Source organism: Bufo bufo, chromosome 2, assembly GCF_905171765.1.
Source record: "Bufo bufo chromosome 2, aBufBuf1.1, whole genome shotgun sequence".
Lineage (NCBI taxonomy): Eukaryota > Metazoa > Chordata > Amphibia > Anura > Bufonidae > Bufo > Bufo bufo.
The window spans coordinates 511,928,580-511,950,913 of NC_053390.1; the positions used below are offsets into that span (position 1 = coordinate 511,928,580).

Genomic DNA, 22,334 nt, shown 5'->3' on the forward strand with positions numbered 1-22,334 from the left:
ATTTCTTCATATAGCTGCTGTCCATCAACATCAGAGCTGTAGAATTCTGCCAAATTTTCACACTTCTTTTTTAGGTCGTTATTGTAGGCACCGGAACACAGTCCCCCAACATCGAGAAGGAACCCAAACTTGGCGTCAGTGTCATGCAAACGGGTGAACCTTTCATCCATTTCTCTGTGAAGGCGGTCGAGTGTTCCCTTCATGACTCTTTCCATCTCCTCCTTGGCTGATAACCCAACATCTCTTAAGTTCTCACCAGGCATTTGTTTCTTTCGTCTCCGACGTCTTTCAACTTCAATATTCCAGTCTTGACAGAGACTGAGTCCTTCTTCGAGTGACTCACTGACTAAAACTTCTCTGTCATCATCAAAATGATCTCGGAGGGCTTTCAAATCCAGGGCAGCATCGTGAAAGTTCATGCTAGGATCCTGCAGCCTCTTTTGAATACGGTCGATGCAAATGAGTACTTTGTTCCAAAATCCTAGCAAAGTCAGAAAATCGTAACTCAACATGCGGTTACACAGCTGTCTTGCATCACTTCTTGTTTCACTGGTCTCGTTTTCATTATCTGTCATGTCTTGGAGAACTTGAACTATCTCCTCAAAGTAGTTGTTGACAGGCTTCACTGCTTCTGTCCTTGCACTCCACCTTGTTTCAGACTCTGACTTAACAACCATAGGCACAGCGTTTTTGAGTTTTTCCCATCGCTGTGTTGAACGAGAGAAGAACACATAGAGAGCTTCGATTGTACCAAAAAATGTGACCATCATTGTATCCTGCTTGGCTGCATGTACACCCACCAAGTTGAGTGAGTGATTGTTGCAATTCACAAACACTGCCAGGTTGTTTTTCTCACTTATTCTTTGATGAACACCACTTTTGTGTCCAGCCATCACAGCAGCGTTGTCATAGCACTGTGACCGACAATCCTGTAGCTCCATTCCGTCCTTCTCTAGCTGTTTCAAGATGTCTTCAACCAAGCTCTCAGCATCCTTCTGGCTTATCTGAATAAATCCAAGGAAGGACTCTCTAACACGGACAATTTTGCTCTCAAAATCAACCTCCACGTACCTCACTACTTCTGACATCTGCTCACGGTGTGCATGATCAGGAGTCGAATCAAACATGAGACCATAGTACTTGGCCTTATGAATACTTGTCAGTAAACTTTGGCAAACAGTAGATGCCATCATGTGAATGAATTCATTCTGAACACCTGGTGAAAGATAAGATGTGGATCCAGGATGACTTTCCACATGACTGAGGTGTTCTTTCATGACAGGGTCAAAGATGGCCAGTAGTTTCAGTAGGCCAAGGAAATTTCCCACGTTGGAGTCATCATCCAGCTGAAGTGACTCCCTATGTCCTCGCAAAGCCAGGTTCTGAGTCGCAAGGAATTTTATGCAATGAAGGATTCTCCTCAAGATATCACGCCACTTCTGCTTTTCCTTCTCAATCTGTGACTGAAGTTCCACGTCAATAACTCCTCTGTTTTCAGCTAAATTTCTTTCCATTTCTTTCCACTGTGCAAAGCACTCCCGATGATTCTTAGCATTTTCATGAACACTAATCCTTTCAGGTGCTTTCCATTGGCTGAATCCACTTTCCTGCTCCAATGAGGATTGATGGTCTGACCGGGAATATAGAAGACAACAGATACAAAATGCAGACTTTTTAAAAGGGGAATAGACCAGCCAAGAGCGGGTCACTTCCTCACCACGACCATTTCCCAATTTCCTCTTGAACCAAGTTTTGTTCATTGAGCGGTTACTTGTTGGTAGGAAAGGCCCCTCACTGTTTTGGAAATACTTTGAACCCAGCTTTATTATTTCTGTTCTTAATGCATCAGGCAGAATTGCTTTTCCAGATTCCTTGTTGAACTTCAGAAGTCCAATGTCATGGTGTTCAATAACTTCTGGTAAGACAGTTTGAGGCTCTTCAACACCATCAAATTCACCAGGTTCAGTATCGTCAGTTTCAATCTCATCAATAAACACAGAATTTCCGCCACCATCGTCTTCCCCTCCTGTCATGTTCATGTTCTCTCTGGCCTCCTCACTTCTAATCTCATCATACTCAGATTTATCTGACTTGACTTCCTCCTCGGCTTGTGATGCATTTTTACTTGATCCACCTTCAGATTCTAATAAACATGTAGCAGGTGCAGGGGACTCCATGGAAGGTGTCAAACAACTTGTTCCAGGCTTTTCAAAGAAGGTCATGAAGAACTTGCTTGACTTCTTGGCTTCCTCCGCCTCCAACTTTCGTCTCTTCCGTCCTTCAGCTCCACTTTCCTTCTTCTTCGTCAAGAAAGCTTTCATGGTTTTGCAATACACCTGAAAATTGATAGAAGTGGGCTGGGCTGTCAGGGCTGGTGCTCTCCACTTCTATCACTGGGCTCTCCAATTTTTTTCTTTAGTAATTTTAAAGAAGAACACATACACACACTAATATATATATAAACGACTTACACTTTTCACTGACAATGACCCATACACATGCTCTCAGATTAGATACACATGCTGACTGTGGCACACACACACAATGGCCCGTGGGCACACAGTGATATAAAAAAAATCACTGATGATGCCAACTCACACTCATTAATATAAATTGGTGCACACAGTAACTCATACAAAAACAATGACACACACTAACACACAATCAAGGAACAGGGAGGGACACTGGTGACAGATGGAGAGGGACGCAGTGTGATGAGGACAGAGAGGATTGTTGACGTCCTAGGCGAAACCTAATTTTGCCGATCCCCTGGCTCCAGTAATATCAGCACCCATAAATGCGGTAACGGTACCCATAGATGCAGTAAAATCAGCACCCATAAATGCGGCCTTACCAGCACCAATAAATGCAGTAACATCAGCACCCATAATTGCAGTAACATCAGCACCCATAAATGCAACCTTACCAGCATCCATAAATGCGGCCTTACCAGCATCCATAAATGTGGCCTCACCAGAACCCATAAATACAGTAACATCAGCGCCCATAATTGCAGTAATATCAGCACCCATAAATGTGGCCTCACCAGAACCCATAAATACAGTAACATCAGCACCCATAAATGCAGAGGAATCGTGCGGTGTATGGGCACTTAGCAGGAGGGAGAGAGTGGCCTCCATGGGGGCGGCGGATCATGTGGTGTACGGGCACAGCACTGGGCAGAACGGCAGAGTGGAACGGAACATCAGAGACAAGTGACTGTGCACAGTGGAACACACACAGGAGGTCACACTCACTGGCAGTGGCACTGTGATGATCAGGGACACACAGCAGTGCAGGGGATGTTTCCTCATAATGGATACAGTCCTCCGCCACTGCTGCTCCACTCCAGCGCCTCAGGCTCTGACACTGTACAGGGGGAGAGAGGAAGTAGGATCACCAGCGGCCCTGTCTGCTTAGCACATATACGCACAAACACAATCGCACCTGGCGGAGCTGGAGGCGGAGCTGGAGGCGGAGCCTCTGCAAGTTAGCAGATACACGGACGGACTGGGCGATCCCATTCATAGAAAATCATGGGGGCGCCTGTCTTTCTCCTACATGCCAGCCCTCAGTCCAGACTGTCCAGCCAAGGTAAAAGTACTTTCCAAGTTAATTTGCGTGCCGCCGCCAGCGCTGGGGCTAAAGGAGGTGGCTGCAGAATGGGTGGGAATTTTTTTTTCATGATATTTTTTTTTTTGTCGCCCCCCCCCGCTTGGCGCCTATGGCACTAGCCATGGCTGCCATAGCTTGGATACGCCACTGATCAGGGGGGCTTCAAATGAGACATGGTGTCAAAAAAACCAGTCCAGCAAAATCTGCCTTCCAAAAGCCGTATGGCATTCCTTTCCTTCTGCGCCCTGCCGTGTGCCCGTACAGCAGTTTACGACCACATATGGGGTGTTTCTGTAAACTACAGAATCAGGGCCATAAATAATGAGTTTTGTTTGGCTGTTAACCCTTGCTTTGTAACTGGAAAAAAAATATTAAAATGGAAAATCTGCCAAAAAAGTGAAATTTTGAAATTGTATCTCTATTTTCCATTAAATATTGTGCAACACCTTAAGGGTTAACAAACTTTGTAGAATCAGTTTTGAATACCTTGAGGAGTTTAGTTTCTTAGATGGGGTCACTTTTATGGAGTTTCTACTCTAGGGTTGCATCAGGGGGGCTTCAAATGGGACATGGTGTCAAAAAACCAGTCCAGCAAAACCTGCCTTCCAAAAACCATATGGCGCACCTTTCACTCTACGCCCCGCTCTGTGGCCGTACAATAGTTTACGTCCACATATGGGGTGTTTCTGTAAACGGCAGAGTCAGGGCAATAAAGATACAGTCTTGTTTGGCTGTTAACCCTTGCTTTGTTAGTGGAAAAAATGGGTTAAAATGGAAAATTAGGCAAAAAATTGAATTCTCAAATTTCATCCCCATTTGCCAATAACTCTTGTGCAACACCTAAAGGGTTAACGAAGTTTGTAAAATCAGTTTTGAATACCTTGAGGGGTGTAGTTTATAGAATGGGGTCATTTTGGGTGGTTTCTATTATGTAAGCCTCGCAAAGTGACTTCAGAGCTGTAGTGGTCCCTAAAAATTAGGTTTTTGTAAATTTCTGAAAAATTTCAAGATTTGCTTCTAAACTTCTAAGCCTTGTAACATCCCCAAAAAATAAAATATCATTCCCAAAATAATTCAAACATGAAGTAGACATATGGGGAATGTAAAGTCATCACAATTTTTAGGGGTATTACTATGTATTACAGAAGTAGAGAAACTGAAACTTTGAAATTTGCAAATTTTTCCAAATTTTTGTTAAATTAGGTATTTTTTGGTGCAAAAAAAAAATTTTTTTTTACTTTATTTTACCAGTGTCATGAAGTACAATATGTGACGAAAAAACTATCTCAGAACGGCCTGGATAAGTCAAAGCGTTTTAAAGTTATCAGCACTTAAAGTGACACTGGTCAGATTTGCAAAAAATGGTCTGGTCCTAAGGTGTAATAAGGCTTTGTCCTGTTACTGCATTATGTAATTATGATTTATGATGCCATGAGTTCACTTCAGAGAAGGAATGTTCAATCTGGAAAATACAGCTCCCACATGGAGTGTGTTTCCTAGACTGAATATCCTTTTGTGAAACTGGCCTAAAACAGGTTAAATTAACATCTGAATATGGACATTTTAGTGGCTACCTACAGTGCATTTACTGTATTGATTTAATATTCTTTCAGTTGCCATGCAGATAGAAGCAAGGTGCTGCACTATTATAGCATGCAGTGCTCCAGATTATTAAGAGGTTGATCATTTTTGTGAAGGTCTGGGGTCATTTTGTGGGTTCAAACCAGGTGGTCTTTTTTTTCTTTTGTAGGTCAATTCAGGTTATCCATACAGGTCCCAGTATTCTTATGTCATCTAGTGTCATGTTGCACATGCATGGTTTGCCTTTTTATCCTGTGTGTCCCTTCTCTCTTTCCTTCGTGCTGTCCTCTCTGTATAGTCTCCTCCCCTCCCTCCTTTGCATTCTGGCTTCAATCTTCATCTCAGCCACATGTATCCTGTTAGCTGCTCACAGCATGATTTTTTGACCTATCCATTTGTTCATCGGTGTATGATCTGCACAGTTTGGAATAAACTTCTTCACGATCTACAAGGTGTCGTTTAGATCGAGTCACTGTCAGCCAATTCAACTAAGATTAATGGTTACCGCTATCTCATCTTGCTTTCAATGCTTAGATTGGGGAGGCAGAACATCTAGGATTGCTTTAGTTTTAGCATGAAAGATCCCCAGTCTGAAATGTGGTTTACGGAAATATTCTAGGTGGTGGACAGTAGTAAAGGGGTAATGCAAAAAAAAAAAATGTATTAGCCTATGGTGGTTAAGCAACTAAATGTTACATCACTGACTGCTGTGGTAAAGAGAAGGAGTTGTCCCGCAAGTCCCACGATCTGAAACCATGTCAGAGAGAATGCCATGGAGTTTCACAATGTTATCAACAAACACTTGTGCAAGTGTTTTAGCATTAGGTAGGCCAGACAACACTATAAGGTGCACCATTTTACTAAAACGATCAACCACCACCAAAATAACTGTCTTTCCTAACTAATTAGGCAGATCAGTGCTAAAATCCATAGATAAAGGAGTCCATGGTCTAGATGGGATAGTCATGGAAGTAGGAATCCGGAAGGCCGAGTATGTGTCACATACGCAACCCTGGCCACCAGAATCTACGAGATGAGGTCGGCAGTAGATCTGCTCCCAGGGTGTCCTGTAAGCACCGTACAGTGATGTTCCTCAAACACCTTGTAATGCAATTCCGATGGCACAAACAATTTCCCAGAGGGGCAAGACTTCGGTGCGTCTCCCTGGGCCTCTAACACCTTCACCTCTAGGTCAGGGTATAGGGCGGATATCACCACCCCTTTTCGATACAATAGGACTCGAATTTTCAAAATCACCACCTCCAGGAAAACTATGTGACAAGGCATCTGCCTTGACGTTCTTAACCCCAGGACGATAAGTGACAGTGAAATTAATTCTGGTGAAAAACAAAGACCATCTGGCCTGCCTCGGGTTCAGTTGTTTAACCGACTCCAGGTAAGTCAAGTTTTTGTGATCTGTGAACACCATGATTGGATGAATCGCCCCTTCCAACCAATGACGCCATTCCTCGAAAGCCAACTTAATAGCCAGTAACTCTCTATTACCCACATTGTAATTTCTCTTTGTGGAAAATAGTTTTTTTTTTTTTAGATAAAACTGCTCCTACTCCCACCTTGGAAGCATCCACTTCCACAATGAAAGGTTATGATACATCTGGCTACACCAATATAGGGGCAGAAGAGAAGCATTCCTTAACCGCAGGAAAAGCTTGCAACGCCGAATCAGACCACACTGAGACATCTGTACCTTTCTTAGTCATGTCAGTTAAGGGCTTCACCACTGTCAAATAGTTCTAAATACATTTTTGGTAATAATTAGTGATTCCCAAAAACTGCATAAGAGCCTTCAGATTTTCGGGTCGATCCTAGTCCAATACGGCACAGACTTTCTCTAGATCCATTCGAAAACCCGAAGATGACAACAGGTATCCCAAAAATTGCACCTTGTGTATAGCAAAAACACACTTTTCTAAATTTTGTGTACAATTTATTATCCCTTAGGATCTGCAACACCTGTCTAACGTGATCCTGATGCATCTCCACATCTGGAGAATAAATTAGTATGTCATCCAAATACACGACTACAAACTTCCCCACCAGGTGATCAAAAATGTTATTCACAAAATGCTGGAAAAACGCAGGAGCATTGGTCAACCCAAAAGGCATGACCAGGTTCTCAAAGTGACCCTCAGGAGTATTGAAAGCCATCTTCCATTCATACCCTTCCTTGATACTGACCAGATTATATGCCCCCCTTAAATTCAACTTGGAGAACTCCTTGGCATCCACTCTCAGAAAATACGTTGGCAAAATCAGATAGAAATGAAGGCAATGTCTTAGTAGTTAAAACAGAAAAAGATGTATTAAGACAATTGTCAATGCAATCCCCCCAATTCAGAATCTGTCTAGCTTGACAATCGATGGTTGGATTGTGCTTGCTCAACCACGGCAAGCAGGGAGACCCTCCAACACAAAACACAAGATAAATTCCTGAAGAAAGTCACCCATTCTTAATCTGATAGCATGCACCACTTGCGATAAACACTTCCGAGCTAGAGGTGCAGAATCAATAGCAAAAATGGAAATATTTTTCTGTAATGCACTCGGTGACAACCCATGCATACGGACGAACTGAGCATCAATCAGGTTCACCCCAGCCCTGCTGTTGATAAACACATAAATGCCCACAGTTTTTGACTCTAGTGCCACCTCAGCAGTCAGAAGAAATCGGCTACTACCAGTCAAAGACAAATGCACATTTTCTGACTCTCCTCTCACCCCTCCAAGAGTCAGATGGGAGTTACACGTCTTTTTTTTTTTTTTTACGCTGATTGTATGGACATACTTCGATAAAATGTCCCTCCTGTCCGCAGAAAAAACATACTCCCGTCTTACGACCAGTATGCTTAAAAGCAGATCCAGGAGTAGCTCCCCCTAACTGCATGGGTTTGTCCCCAGACCTAAACCCAGGAGTATCTTCACCCAAAGTGTCAGAGGAGGACGATACAGCATGTGATAGTACATCCTGAGAGTTGGGGCCCCTAGATCTTTCTCTCAGGTGTCTATCAATGCGTATGGCAGGAGACATAGCAGCCTCCAGAGACACCGGAGTTTCATTAAAGGCCAAAGCGTCCTTCAGCCTCCCTGATAAACCCTGACAAAACTGGCTACAGAGAGCTGGATCATTCCACTCAGTATTCGTAGCCCACCTGTTAAACTCAGAGCAATAAATCTCAGCAGAACGATCTCGCTGACAAAGGCAACACGCTTGGTTTTAGCCAGGGATGTCCGATCCGGATCATCATAAATTAGACCCAAAGCTTCCAAGAAGCTTTGGTAGCACCAGGAACGAGATCCAAACACCAGCTATCCATAGGTCCAACTGAAGCTATAAACCGCACAGCATTTTAGGAGAGAAACTATAAATAGGGAAAGTTAAATGACCACAATAGCAACACCTGGAGGTTAAGGGTGTGGCCAGTACCATAAAGACGCCTATTTATCTACTAGGTAAACATATCAAACCAAACCACGTGTTGCCAGTCTCAAAGATTTCCTGCCACTCACGTCGCAAGGACGTCCGTATGTCTCAGTATGTCCGAGACAGTGACATGCAAATTAATGATTTGGATTTCGCAGCACAACTTTTGGATGAAATTTTTTAACCCCTTAAAGACCTATGCTATGTGCTTTCACGGTGGTCATTAATGGGCTTTATTCTAGGCTGCTTTTTTATGGTGTCCTAGAATAAGAGTTGCACTGGTCTCCTGTGCAGCAGAGAGCAGGAGCCTTGCTCTCATGTGAAAGCTCGGCTCCTGCTTTAACGGCGGGCTGTTTAACCCCTTAGATGCTGTGGTCAATAGCGACCATGGCATCTAAGCGGTATACAGGGAGGGAGCTCCCTCTGTCAGGCATCAGCATTCCATAAGCAAGATCGCTGAGTACCAATGTCTTTGTATGGCAGATGGGGCCTAATAAAGACCCCAGGTATGCCTACAGTGTAAATTGTATCAGGCTGCTCCTCTCTGGTGCAGCCTGATGGTACTGTCAGTATAGTATTGACAGAATAATACACTGTACTGCATATGTAGTACAGTATATTATAGAAGCAATCAGAAGATCGCGCGATTCTGCTTGCGTGTGGCATCCGTTTTGTATGTGATTGCATTGTGTTGTTGCATTTTTCTCAAGCGGATGACATCCAGATTGCATGTGTTTTTAACGCGCATGAAAAAAAACCTGATCCATCCTCTAGATTCACCTGTTACTGCAAACACATATAAATACCCCCAACATGCATTGGTTTTTTGGACAGATCCATTTGTTTGGGGAGTTTTGGTCGTTTGGCTGGTGTGTGTGTTTGGTTATTAGATTTTCCTTTGCAAGATGTCCACTTTGACTGTATCATCCACTGACCATGTGTTCTTGCACTGGCTGGTCTTCCATTATTTTGGAGAGCAGCCAGAAATGATAGAGGAGGAAATGGGGAGGAAGCGAATGTGGGTGCATCCTATCATTTCGCAGTGGGCCAGCAAAGGCTAATTTGTTGGTTTGTACTCTGACCTCCGTGCGCACCCTGTGAAGTTCTTTAATTATTGCTGCATTTCGGTCGCTAGCTTTGATCGGCGGTTGGGGGAGTTGAGGCCTGCCTTGACTTTCCAGGACACCAACATGCGGCGGAGTGTGTCACCTGAAGAACGTCTCATTATTACGTTTAGGTAAGACTATATATTATCACACTCATACATGAATGACCCACTGTTTGCCTGTGCATTGGGAACTTTACCTGTTCTATGTTTAAGTACTTAATAGTAGTACACGTGTATTGTATATTTTGCAGTTTGATTATGAAACTGTGTTTTTGGGCCGCCCACTTTGTATAAAGTCAATTGGTGTACTACCAAGTAATTGATTAGTCACACCAGATTCAAGTTCTGCGGGGGTTAATTATTCTAGTCCTGGCTGTAATGATGAGGATACGTCACCTGTGTGTATATGGTAATGGTCTGGAAGTTGATTTAGCTTGACGGTTTTCCTTACTTTAAAGTGTCTATCAATATAAAGTATTGAGTCCCAATCTTGGCGTGTGGCCTATTTTTATTTAAACGTACCAGACATATTGGCATTAAATCAAGTAAACTAATGTAGTACATGTTAAAACGTAAAATTTTGCGTGTTAATGTGTTTATTGTTATTTTTTTATTTCAGATATCTGTCGACTGCCAATTCTTTTTCTTCATTACATTTAGAGTTTAGAATGGGGACCTCCACAATAGCTGGCGTGGTACGGGCTACATGTGCCACCATTTGGTTAAATTATTTTTACCTTTTGACCTCACAGTACACGTTTTAACGTTTTAGTATTTAAATTTACTAACTGGTGGTCACTCAGGTCCTATTTACGTTTTTGGATCATGTACTGTTTATTAAATTAAAACTTCACTTTTATTTCATATTTTTAATATATATGTAGTATTTTTACACTTAGAACATAACTACTAAACTATAGACGTTAAAACTCTCAGTGATGCGGTCTTACTCAATTTATTCCTACCTATATGCTCAATGATTCGCTGTTGTAGCTGGCTTGTATCAATGGACTAAACAGCAGAGGGGAAGGTAAGTGGAAACGGGGGGGAGGGGAGGGAGAGGGTGAGGGGTAGGGACATGTGACGGATAGTGAAGATAAGTGAGGTACTTTATGAATAGGTTAGAGGTGGTGTTGCTGTGTAGTAGCTTTATTATACGCTCCTATATACTCTGGAGCGTTAATCTACTGTGTGATAGATTTACTTCACTTTTTTTGGAATTGTTGCAGCCTCTGCTGCTCTTATTTTTCCTCCTCCTGCTCAACTGCTACTCATATTTCTCCTCTTCCCTCTCTAACTGTTATATAACTTGTCCTATGTTGATTCTATTGCTGCCGCCTGCTATATGACTCTGTAGATGTGCCCATATATTTGAGCATACTGCCGCTATTTCACTGCCTAAAACCTAAACACTCCTACACTCTGCATCCCGACATGTTTCGCTGTGTAACCAGCGTCTTCAGGGAATAAAGCATGTGTGAGTGTTGGGGGCGTGTACCATCTTTTAATCACTCCTATTTGGTCACATGTTTCCTTGCTCCAATGATTTACCCAGACATCATTCCCCTCCCCTTTTGCTGCCGCGCCTCCTTATCCCTCATAGGCCACTGAGGATCGTTGTCATATGATGCATTCTGACACTGCATGATAATGGGGATTTGTCATATGATGCATTCTGACACTGCATAGTAATGGGGATTTGTCATATGATGCATTCCGACGCTGCATAGTGATGGGGATTTGAGCATGCGCCCAAACTTATGTTTCTTTTTACTCGCGATCCTATTCCTGCGAGTTTACTGCATGATTGGCGCATGCGTACGGACTTGGATCATTATTTCCAAACTTGATGTTCTCGCGATACTGGCTTCCATGACTCCGTGCTTGCGCATATACTTGATGTGTCTACAGATCCTGGTTTGCCTGCTCGATCGAATTTGAGCTGCGCAGATGCGAGGACTTATTGGATTATTTCTTTATTCTCTCATATACAATCATATTGGTATCCCTTTCTCTTTTGTCACTGGACTCACTTTTATACTCTGTCTACCTGCACCGTTATTTAACTATATTATATATAATGGCTGTATATTTGTATCTGTTTAGATTATCTGTTACTATATCGGTGCATTTACAGATTTCTTTTTTTGTCATCCTATATACTTCCTCTCATTGTCCTGTAACAATAGGTATATGAGGACTAGATTCATTTCAATAATTTTCACCATCCACCTTAGGGGTTATTTTATTAGTTTTTTACTTTTCTTTGAGAATTATACCAGTTGACGTTTAACTAGATTTTTTTATTTTGATTTTTTATTGGGATTGCTTTCTTTAATGTTTTATCTAGTGAAGTGTATCCAGTATTTATCACCTTTTTTTCCTTTATTTTGGTCAGATGGCATATTTCTAACTACTATATTCCCCCCACCCGGTGGACTCCTCGCTCTCCAATTCGGAATTCTCTCATACTCAATGGTAAGTATAATTTTTTCTATTTATATATGGTAATATTCTTTTTTTCAATTTTTCTCATTTTTAGATGGTCTCTCCCTCATTCTACTTGTCTATTGTCTCCTGTTTATTATTTCTATTATAGTCATTCTTTTTGTACACTCGTTTATCTTTCTTCCCTTTTTCCTTTTTTATCCTATTTTACTGTAACATTGTTCTATAAAAAGGGTGAGAAGGTGAATCCTTCATTAATTCCAATTGGTGACAGCGATTTAAGTCTATATATCCACCTAGCTTCCTCCTGTTGTAATTTATTGTCTACATTTCCCTGCCTTGGGCCTACTTTGATCTTCTGTATTCCCCATATTTGGAGATCTTTTGGATTCCCATTATGATATTTATTGATGTGTCGTACAAGGGGTGTATCGTCATCAGTGTTTAGATTACTTAGATGTCTCGAAATTCTCCTCCTCAGCTCCTGTATGGTTTTACCTACGTAGATCTTGGGGCATTTGCATTGTATTGCATAGATTACACCGGTCGTCTTGCAGTTTATATATTCTCTAATGATGTATTTTTTTCCATCATATGGATTTATAAATTCTTTTTTTGGAACCATATACTTGCAAAATGCACACCCACCACATGGGTAGGATCCCTGTGTGGACAGCCAGTTCTTTTTTATGAACGTCTTTTTTTGAAAATGGCTGTGTACCATTAGATCTTTTACATTTTTACCTCTTCTGTAGGTTACTGAGGGGCTACTAGGTAGTACTTCTCTTAGATCGTTGTCTGATCTTAATATGTGCCAATATTTATTCAAGATCCCGTAGATCTTTTGATGTTGATAATCAAACGTACCTATACATCGTATTGTTTTTTCGTTTTTAATTTCCTTCCTTTTGAACAGACTCTCCCTTTCCATCCTTTTGACTCTGTTGTACGCTCTATACAATACCTTTCTTGGATATCCCCTATCCAAAAACCTCTGATCCAGTTCTTTGCATTCTTCTTCAAATGCTGTCTCACTGGTACTGTTTCTTTTGGCTCTCAAATATTGAGCTACGGGTATCCCTTTTTTTAGAGGTTTTGGATGGCAGCTCTGCCAATGGAGGAGGCTATTGCTTGCTGTTTCTTTCCTGTATATTTCGGTGGTCACTTCTCCATTATTTTCTATATTTATTTTCAGATCAAGAAAGTTTATACTTTTTTTATTGATCTCTGCCGTGAATTGCAAGCCTACATCGTTTTTGTTGAGGCCCTTAATGAACTCGTTGAATCAGTATAAACTTTCTTGATCCGAAAATAAATATAGAAAATAATGGAGAAGTGACCATCGAAATATACAGGAAAGAAACAGCAAGCAATAGCCTCCTCCATTGGCAGAGCTGCCATCCAAAACCTCTAAAAAAAGGGATACCCGTAGCTCAATATTTGAAAGCCAAAAGAAACAGTACCAGTGAGACAGCATTTGAAGAAGAATGCAAAGTACTGTATCAGAGGTTTTTGGATAGGAGATATCCAAGAAAGGTATTGTATAGAGCGTACAACAGAGTCAAAAGGATGGAAAGGGAGAGTCTGTTCAAAAGGAAGGAAATTAAAAAACGAAAAAACAATACGATGTATAGGTACGTTTGATTATCAACATCAAAAGATCTACGGGATCTTGAATAAATATTGGCACATATTAAGATCAGACAACGATCTAAGAGAAGTACTACCTAGTAGCCCCTCAGTAACCTACAGAAGAGGTAAAAATTTTAAAGTTCTAATGATACACAGCCATTTTCAAAAAAAGACGTTCATAAAAAAGAACTGGCTGTCCACACAGGGATCCTACCCATGTGGTGGGTGTGCATTTTGCAAGTATATGGTTGCAAAAAAAAGAATTTATAAATCCATATGATGGAAAAAAATACATCATTAGAGAATATATAAACTGCAAGACGACCGGTGTAATCTATGCAATACAATGCAAATGCCCCAAGATCTACGTAGGTAAAACCATACAGGAGCTGAGGAGGAGAATTTCGAGACATCTAAGTAATCTAAACACTGATGACAATACACCCCTTGTACGACACATCAATAAATACCATAATGGGAATCCAAAAGATCTCCAAATATGGGGAATACAGAAGATCAAAGTAGGCCCAAGGCAGGGAAATGTAGACAATAAATTACAACAGGAGGAAGCTAGGTGGATATATCGACTTAAATCGCTGTCACCAATTGGAATTAATGAAGGATTCACCTTCTCACCCTTTTTTATAGAACAATGTTACAGTAAAATAGGATAAAAAAGGAAAAAGAGAAGAAAGATAAACGAGTGTACAAAAAGAATTACTATAATAGAAATAATAAACAGGAGACAATAGACAAGTAGAATGAGGGAGAGACCATCTAAAAATGAGAAAAATTGAAAAAAAGAATATTACCATATATAAATAGAAAAAGTGATACTTACCATTGAGTATGAGAGAATTCCGAATTGGAGGGCGAGGAGTGCACCGGGTGGGGGGAATATAGTAGTTAGAAATATGCCATCTGACCAAAATAAAGGAGAAAAAGGTGATAAATACTGGATACACTTCACTAGATAAAACATTAAAGAAAGCAATCCCAATAAAAATCGAAATAAAAAAATCTAGTTAAACGTCAACTGGTATAATTCTCAAAGAAAAGTAAAAAACTAATAAAATAACCCCTAAGGTGGATGGTGAAAATTATTGAAATGAATCTAGTCCTCATATACCTATTGTTACAGGACAATGAGAGGAAGTATATAGGATGACAAAAAAGAAATCTGTAAATGCACCGATGTAGTAACAGATAATCTAAACAGATACAAATATACAGCCATTATATATAATATAGTTAAATAACGGTGCAGGTAGACAGAGTATAAAAGTGAGTCCAGTGACAAAAGAGAAAGGGATACCAATATGATTGTATATGAGAGAATAAAGAAATAATCCAATAAGTCCTTGCGTCTGCGCAGCTCAAATTCGATCGAGTAGGCAAACCAGGATCTGTAGACACATCAAGTATGTGCGCAAGCACGGAGTCATGGAAGCCAGTATCGCGAGAACATCTAGTTTGGAAATAATGATCCAAGTCCGTACGCATGCGCCAATCATGCAGTAAACTCGCAGGAATAGGATCGAGAGTAAAAAGAAACATAAGTTCGGGCGCATGCTCAAATCCCCATCACTATGCAGCGTCGGAATGCATCATATGACAAATCCCCATTACTATGCAGTGTCAGAATGCATCATATGACAAATCCCCATTATCATGCAGTGTCAGTGGCCTATGAGGGATAAGGAGGTGCGGCAGCAAAAGGGGAGGGGAATGATGTCTGGGTAAATCATTGGAGCAAGGAAACATGTGACCAAATAGGAGTGATTAAAAGATGGTACACGCCCCCAACACTCACACATGCTTTATCCCCTGAAGACGCTGGTTACACAGCGAAACATGTCGGGAAGCAGAGTGTAGGAGTGTTTAGGTTTTAGGCAGTGAAATAGCGGCAGTATGCTCAAATATATGGGCACATCTACAGAGTCATATAGCAGGCGGCAGCAATAGAATCAACATAGGACAAGTTATATAACAGTTAGAGAGGGAAGAGGAGAAATATGAGTAGCAGCTGAGCAGGAGGAGGAAAAATAAGAGCAGCAGAGGCTGCAACAATTCCAAAAAAAGTGAAGTAAATCTATCACACAGTAGATTAACGCTCCAGAGTATATAGGAGCGTATAATAAAGCTACTACACAGCAACACCACCTCTAACCTATTCATAAAGTACCTCACTTATCTTCACTATCCGTCACATGTCCCTACCCCTCACCCTCTCCCTCCCCTCCCCCCCGTTTCCACTTACCTTCCCCTCTGCTGTTTAGTCCATTGATACAAGCCAGCTACAACAGCGAATCATTGAGCATATAGGTAGGAATAAATTGAGTAAGACCGCATCACTGAGAGTTTTAACGTCTATAGTTTAGTAGTTATGTTCTAAGTGTAAAAATACTACATATATATTAAAAATATGAAAATAAAAGTGAAGTTTTAATTTAATAAACAGTACATGATCCAAAAACGTAAATAGGTCCTGAGTGACCAGCATTTGGTTAAGACTCAAAGCTTCAGTGCTGCCACATCCAACCAGGCAGCAGTGGCTTGATATAACCCAGGGCTTCCTGGAGAGGACTCAATTCCCAAATTGTATTGGTGCCCTTGACGGGAAGCACATACGGTTTAAGAAGCCACCAAACTCAGGGTCCCGATACTATAATTATAAACAGTTTTTCTAACAGTTTTGTTGGCCTTGGCTGACACAAACTACAGGTTTATAATTGTAGATATTGGGTCCTATGGAAGTACTGCACATGCTCGCATCTTCAGGGCATCCAAAATGGGTCGGTTGCTTCAGTCCAACCAACTGGACGTACCACAGCCATAAAACCTTCCTGGCTCCTCTGGCACACTAGCGCCTTATGTGGTTGTAGGGGATGAGGCTTTTACCCTTTCTACCCACCTCACACGTCCCTTTCCTAGGTGAGGTTTGGATACAAAGAGGCGCACTTTTAATTATCGGTTAAGTAGGGCCAAAAGGTTTGTGGAGTGCGCCTTTGGGATTTTTATAATAAATGGCGGGTTTTTCTTTCGGCCATACAGCTGGCCCCCGGAAATGTCAATGTGGTCATCAAAGCGTGTGTAGTGCTGCAAAACTACATACGTACCTATGAGTCGACACCCAAGTCTATAGTCTGCCAACAGGAAGAGACACTTTCCAACTTGGAAGATCTGGATCTCCTGGACTGAGAGTGAGGGACTTATTTTCTAAATATTTTATGTCCCCTATCGGTTCATTCCCTTTTCAGCAGTAGTACTCGACTTATGGACGTTTGAGTTTGCCAGATATTTTATTTTTAACATGGATGGTTATTCTTTAGTTCGTTTCTGTATTTTTTAGTTAGGGACTCGCAAGATAATGAGGACCCTTGACGTGGGTTGTGAGCTTACATATATTGTTTCACACAGGGTATGTGAAATATGTACTAATACCTCATTCATAGAAAGTGTAAAATGTAGCCTAAAATGTATGCATGGTTTCCCATCATCATTAATAAAATTGTAGTTGGCCTCATTCTGAAGTAATAAAAACTCCATCTGTATTGTTTTTACTATCGTGTGCTTAAAGGACATTATATTGTTTATAACATGTTATGTATATACAAACCGGATTCCAAAAAAGTTGGGACACTATACAAATCGTGAATAAAAACTGAATGCAATGATGTGGAGGTGCCAACTTCTAATATTTTATTCAGAATAGAACATAAATCACGGAACAAAAGTTTAAACTCAGAAAATGTACCATTTTAAGGGAAAAATATGTTGAAATCAGAATTTCATGGTGTCAACAAATCCCCAAAAAGTTGGGACAAGGCCATTTTCACCACTGTCTGGCATCTCCCCTTCTTCTTACAACACTCAACAGACGTCTGGGGACCGAGGAGACCAGTTTCTCAAGTTTAGAAATAGAAATGCTCTCCCATTCTTGTCTAATACAGGCCTCTAACTGTTCAATCGTCTTGGGCCTTCTTTGTTGCACCTTCCTCTTTATGATGCGCCAAATGTTCTCTATAGGTGAAAGATCTGGACTGCAGACTGGCCATTTCAGTACCCGGATCCTTCTCCTACGCAGCCATGATGTTGTGATTGATGCAGAATGTGGTCTGGCATTATCTTGTTGAAAAATGCAGGGTCTTCCCTGAAAGAGATGACGTCTGGATGGGAGCATATGTTGTTCTAGAACCTGAATATATTTTTCTGCATTGATGGTGCCTTTCCAGACATGCAAGCTGCCCATGCCACACGCACTCATGCAACCCATACCATCAGAGATGCAGGCTTCTGAACTGAGCATTGATAACAACTTGGGTTGTCCTTGTCCTCTTTGGTCCGGATGACATGGCGTCCCAGATTTCCAAAAAGAACTTCGAATCGTGACTCGTCTGACCACAGAACAGTCTTCCATTTTGCCACACTCCATTTTAAATGATCCCTGGCCCAGTGAAAACGCCTGAGCTTGTGGATCTTGCTTAGAAATGGCTTCTTCTTTGCACTGTAGAGTTTCAGCTGGCAACGGCGGATGGCACGATGGATTGTGTTCACCGACAATGGTTTCTGGAAGTATTCCTGAGCCCATTCTGTGATTTCCTTTACAGTAGCATTCCTGTTTGTGGTGCAGTGTCATTTAAGGGCCCGGAGATCACGGGCATCCAGTATGGTTTTACGGCCTTGACCCTTACGCACAGAGATTGTTCCAGATTCTCTGAATCTTCGGATGATGTTATGCACAGTTGATGATGATAGATGCAAAGTCTTTGCAATTTTTCGCTGGGTAACACCTTTCTGATAATGCTCCACTATCTTTCTGCGCAACATTGTGGGAATTGGTGATCCTCTACCCATCTTGGCTTCTGAGAGACACTGCCACTCTGAGAAGCTCTTTTTATACCCAATCATGTTGCCAATTGACCTAATTAGTGTTAATTGGTCTTCCAGCTCTCAAATTTACTTTTTCCAGCCTCTTATTGCTACTTGTCCCAACTTTTTGGGGATTTGTTGACACCGTGAAATTTTGAATCAACGTATTTTTCCTTTAAAATGATACATTTACTCGGATTAAACGTTTGATCCGTCATCTACGTTCTATTACAAATAAAATATTGACATTTGCCATCTCCACATCATTGAATTCAGTTTTTATTCACAATTTGTTTAGTGTCCCAACTTTTTTGGAATCCGGTTTGTATGTATAAGGGAACTTTCACACTTGCGTCAAAGTTTTCCGGTATTGAGTTCTGTCCTAGGGGCTCAATACCGGAAAAAAACTGATCAGTTTTATCCTAATGCATCTGAATGGAAAGCAATCCGTTCAGGATGCATCAGGATGTCTTCAGTTCAGTCCTTTTATGGTATTTGGACAGAGAAAAAACCGCAGCATGCTGCATTTTTCTCTCCGGCCAAAAATCCAGAACACTTGGCGGAATGCCGGACCCGGCATTTTTTTCCATTGGAATGTATTAGTGCCGGCATTAAAATTGTCGCATTGATGGATCCGGTCTTCCGGACCTTTAAAAATGTAAAAATAAATAAATACTGGATCCTATTTTCCGGATGACACCGGATGATCCGGTATTGCAATGCATTTGTGAGATCGTTGGCACACAGATTGACGGATCTGGCAGGCCGTTCCGGCGATCGCAAGTGTGAAAGTACCCTAACAAAAATTTTTACTTGTAATACAGTTTTTTAATTTGTAGATATTGGAGAAAAAAACTTTAATATTAGTGTGTGTAAGTGATATAGAAAACAAGTTAATATAGTATAAGTGTATTTGGGTGATATTAATGTTTAAGTTAAAGTGTACAATTATTAATGTGGTGTATGTGTTGGTGCAACATAAATATCATGCACTGTATATAATAAAGAGAACTAACAAAATTCTGCAAAATAAAACTCTGTTTATTCACAGACATAATAGTCAACTGGACAAATTTTTCGGCTCAGTTTTATAAAATCACATAAATTGAAAATAACAAAAAAAAACTTGAAAATTCATAAAATGGCCAGATGGCGAGGGGGGACCCTGATACTGCGGGCCAGAGTACTGTGATGGGCCAGATTGGGAGGAGGAGGAGGGGACAGGCTGCCCATAAGAAGATTCCCCCTGATACTGTGGGCCATATGGCTGAAAAGGTGGCCCATAATGATCCCTTGGAGGAGGGAACTGTGGGGGACCCTGTGAGCCCTGGGAAATTGGCATTGGCCGGGGGCCAAACATGTGCCCATGGAGGCGCCAATTTTCCAGGGCCACAAACATTTTGGTAGAATCGTTGCGGGGAGTGGCTGCATCCAGAACGATTCCTAGAGCCGATTTGGTTCTAAGTAATCGTTCTGGAGGCAGCCCCTGCAAATAATGGGCCACACTACGGGCAAAAAGGTCTAAATTATCCTCCTGTCGGGCTCTAGATAAATACTCCAGAATCTGGCTATTTATCAGAGATTCGGCAGGAGGCATTGCCTGTCGCCTGGCCCGGCTGGGTAGAGCCAAAGGGGAGGGGGGGAAATCGGCTCTTGAAGCAGCTGGAGGCCTGGATGGTGCCGTGCTGGGTCCTGGGCCACTCTCTCCGTCTGCGCTGGGACAGATGGAGTGTCTTCCTCGCAGGCACTTGATTGCTGTGGAGCCGACTCATCCCCTTCCTCCTCTAGGTTGTCCTCCATTCTTAAAAAAAAAAAAGAAAAAACATTGTACATTACTATATGAACACTATTTTGTATTATAAATATTAGCCCCACATATTACTATCAGTAAAATACATTTAGCACATTGTACTACATTAACTAAACTACATATGGGGTCATTTAGCAGCATTGGGGAAATTAGAAGTGTCATAGCTGGCCATAGCAACAATTCCTAATCCACTTGTCATGTTGTTCAACTACTTTTGCTAATAAAAAGGAGGAATTGGAATGGTTGCTATCGGCAACTATGACATTTCAAATTTTACAATTGTTACCAATCACATTACCTACATAGTCTACATACAGTGTGTATCGATAAACATGTAGTGGTCATTGTGTAGAATTAACTTACAGACACAGCTCCATGACCTAATGGAGGAACATCAGTTCCTTGAACATATAGGGCCTTTTCTTTGGGGGCCCGGAACCACTCCGCCCCTAGTGCCGCATCTCTTTGCGGAACTGATCCCTGCAGCTCCGCCAATGATTCTTGACCTCATCGACTTAAACAACCACAAGGGCCCTTTGGAAGAGATATCTTTATCCATACCAGGGCCCTTGTGGTTGTTTCTTTCCCTTTGACGAAGCTGGGCAGTCAACTGGTGCGGTGTAGGGACTAGTGATGGACGAACATCAGCCGGGATGGTTCACGAACACGATCGCGCAATCAAATGTTCGCGAACCGCAAGTTTGCGGCGGGCCCCATTAACTTTAATGGCAGGCGAACCTGAAAAACCTTCAGGTCATATTTGCAGCCACCAAATACAAGTGCACAAATTGTCCCACAACATGGACAGAGACATACCAGAGGGGGATCAGGGGCCATTTTTATGCGTCTTAAATTGAAACTCTCAAAAATATGCTATGCTACAGCCTAGAAAAAAAGTTATTTTATGCCACGGGAGTACAGGCCCCAAACATTAAGCATTCACCGAAAACATCAAGTAATTATGTGGCTGGAGGTATATTAGACGGTCATTAGATATCAATTTTACTGCAGGCCAGTGGAGTACAGGCCCCAAAAATTATTCATTCAATGTACAGAAAAGAACAAGCTTTGTCTTCTTCTCATTGTCTGTCACTAGTAGAGGCCTAAGCATGGCAGGCAGTTTCCCCCACAAGTATCTTGCTGGATGAGCAGCCAATACCACACTTGCATCAATCTTGACAGGTGTAGAGGAATTGTTTTTTTGGAATGCTTTCTCCATCGCAACACCCTCCATGTCATTGAATAAACTGAGGACTGCCCGATTCTCTCCTAAGAAAAAAATTGAATATTATTAAATTTAATAAACATTTTATTATGAAATATATATATATATATATATATATATATACATATATACAGTACAGACCAAAAGTTTGGACACACCTTCAAAGAGTTTTCTTTATTTTCATGACTATGAAAATTGTAGATTCACACTGAAGGCATCAAAACTATGAATTAACACATGTGGAATTATATACATAACAAACAAGTGTGAAACAACTGAAAATATGTCATATTCTAGGTTCTTCAAAGTAGCCACCTTTTGCTTTGATTACTGCTTTGCACACTCTTGGCATTCTCTTGATGAGCTTCAAGAGGTAGTCCCCTGAAATGGTTTAATAAGTGGGATTTCTTGCCTTAGAAATTGGGTTGGGACCATCAGTTGCGTAGAGGAGAAGTCAGGTGGATACACAGCTGATAGTCCTACTGAATAGACTGTTTAATTTGTTTTATGGCAAGAAAAAAGCAGCTAAGTAAAGAAAAACGAGTGGCCATCATTACTTTAAGAAATGAAGGTCAGTCAGTCAGCCGAAAAATTGGGCAAA

General features: G+C 41.3%; 1 long non-coding RNA gene across 1 annotated transcript; it reads right to left on the reverse strand.

Annotated features, from left to right (window-relative positions):
• Positions 1-612: 612 nt before the first annotated feature.
• On the reverse strand, positions 613-21,818 carry LOC120991648. The gene is made up of 3 exons (XR_005776749.1): positions 21,689-21,818; positions 13,113-13,117; positions 613-625 (listed from the first exon to the last, which is right to left on the reverse strand). It is a non-coding gene; the product is annotated as an uncharacterized LOC120991648 (long non-coding RNA).
• Positions 21,819-22,334: the final 516 nt, after the last annotated feature.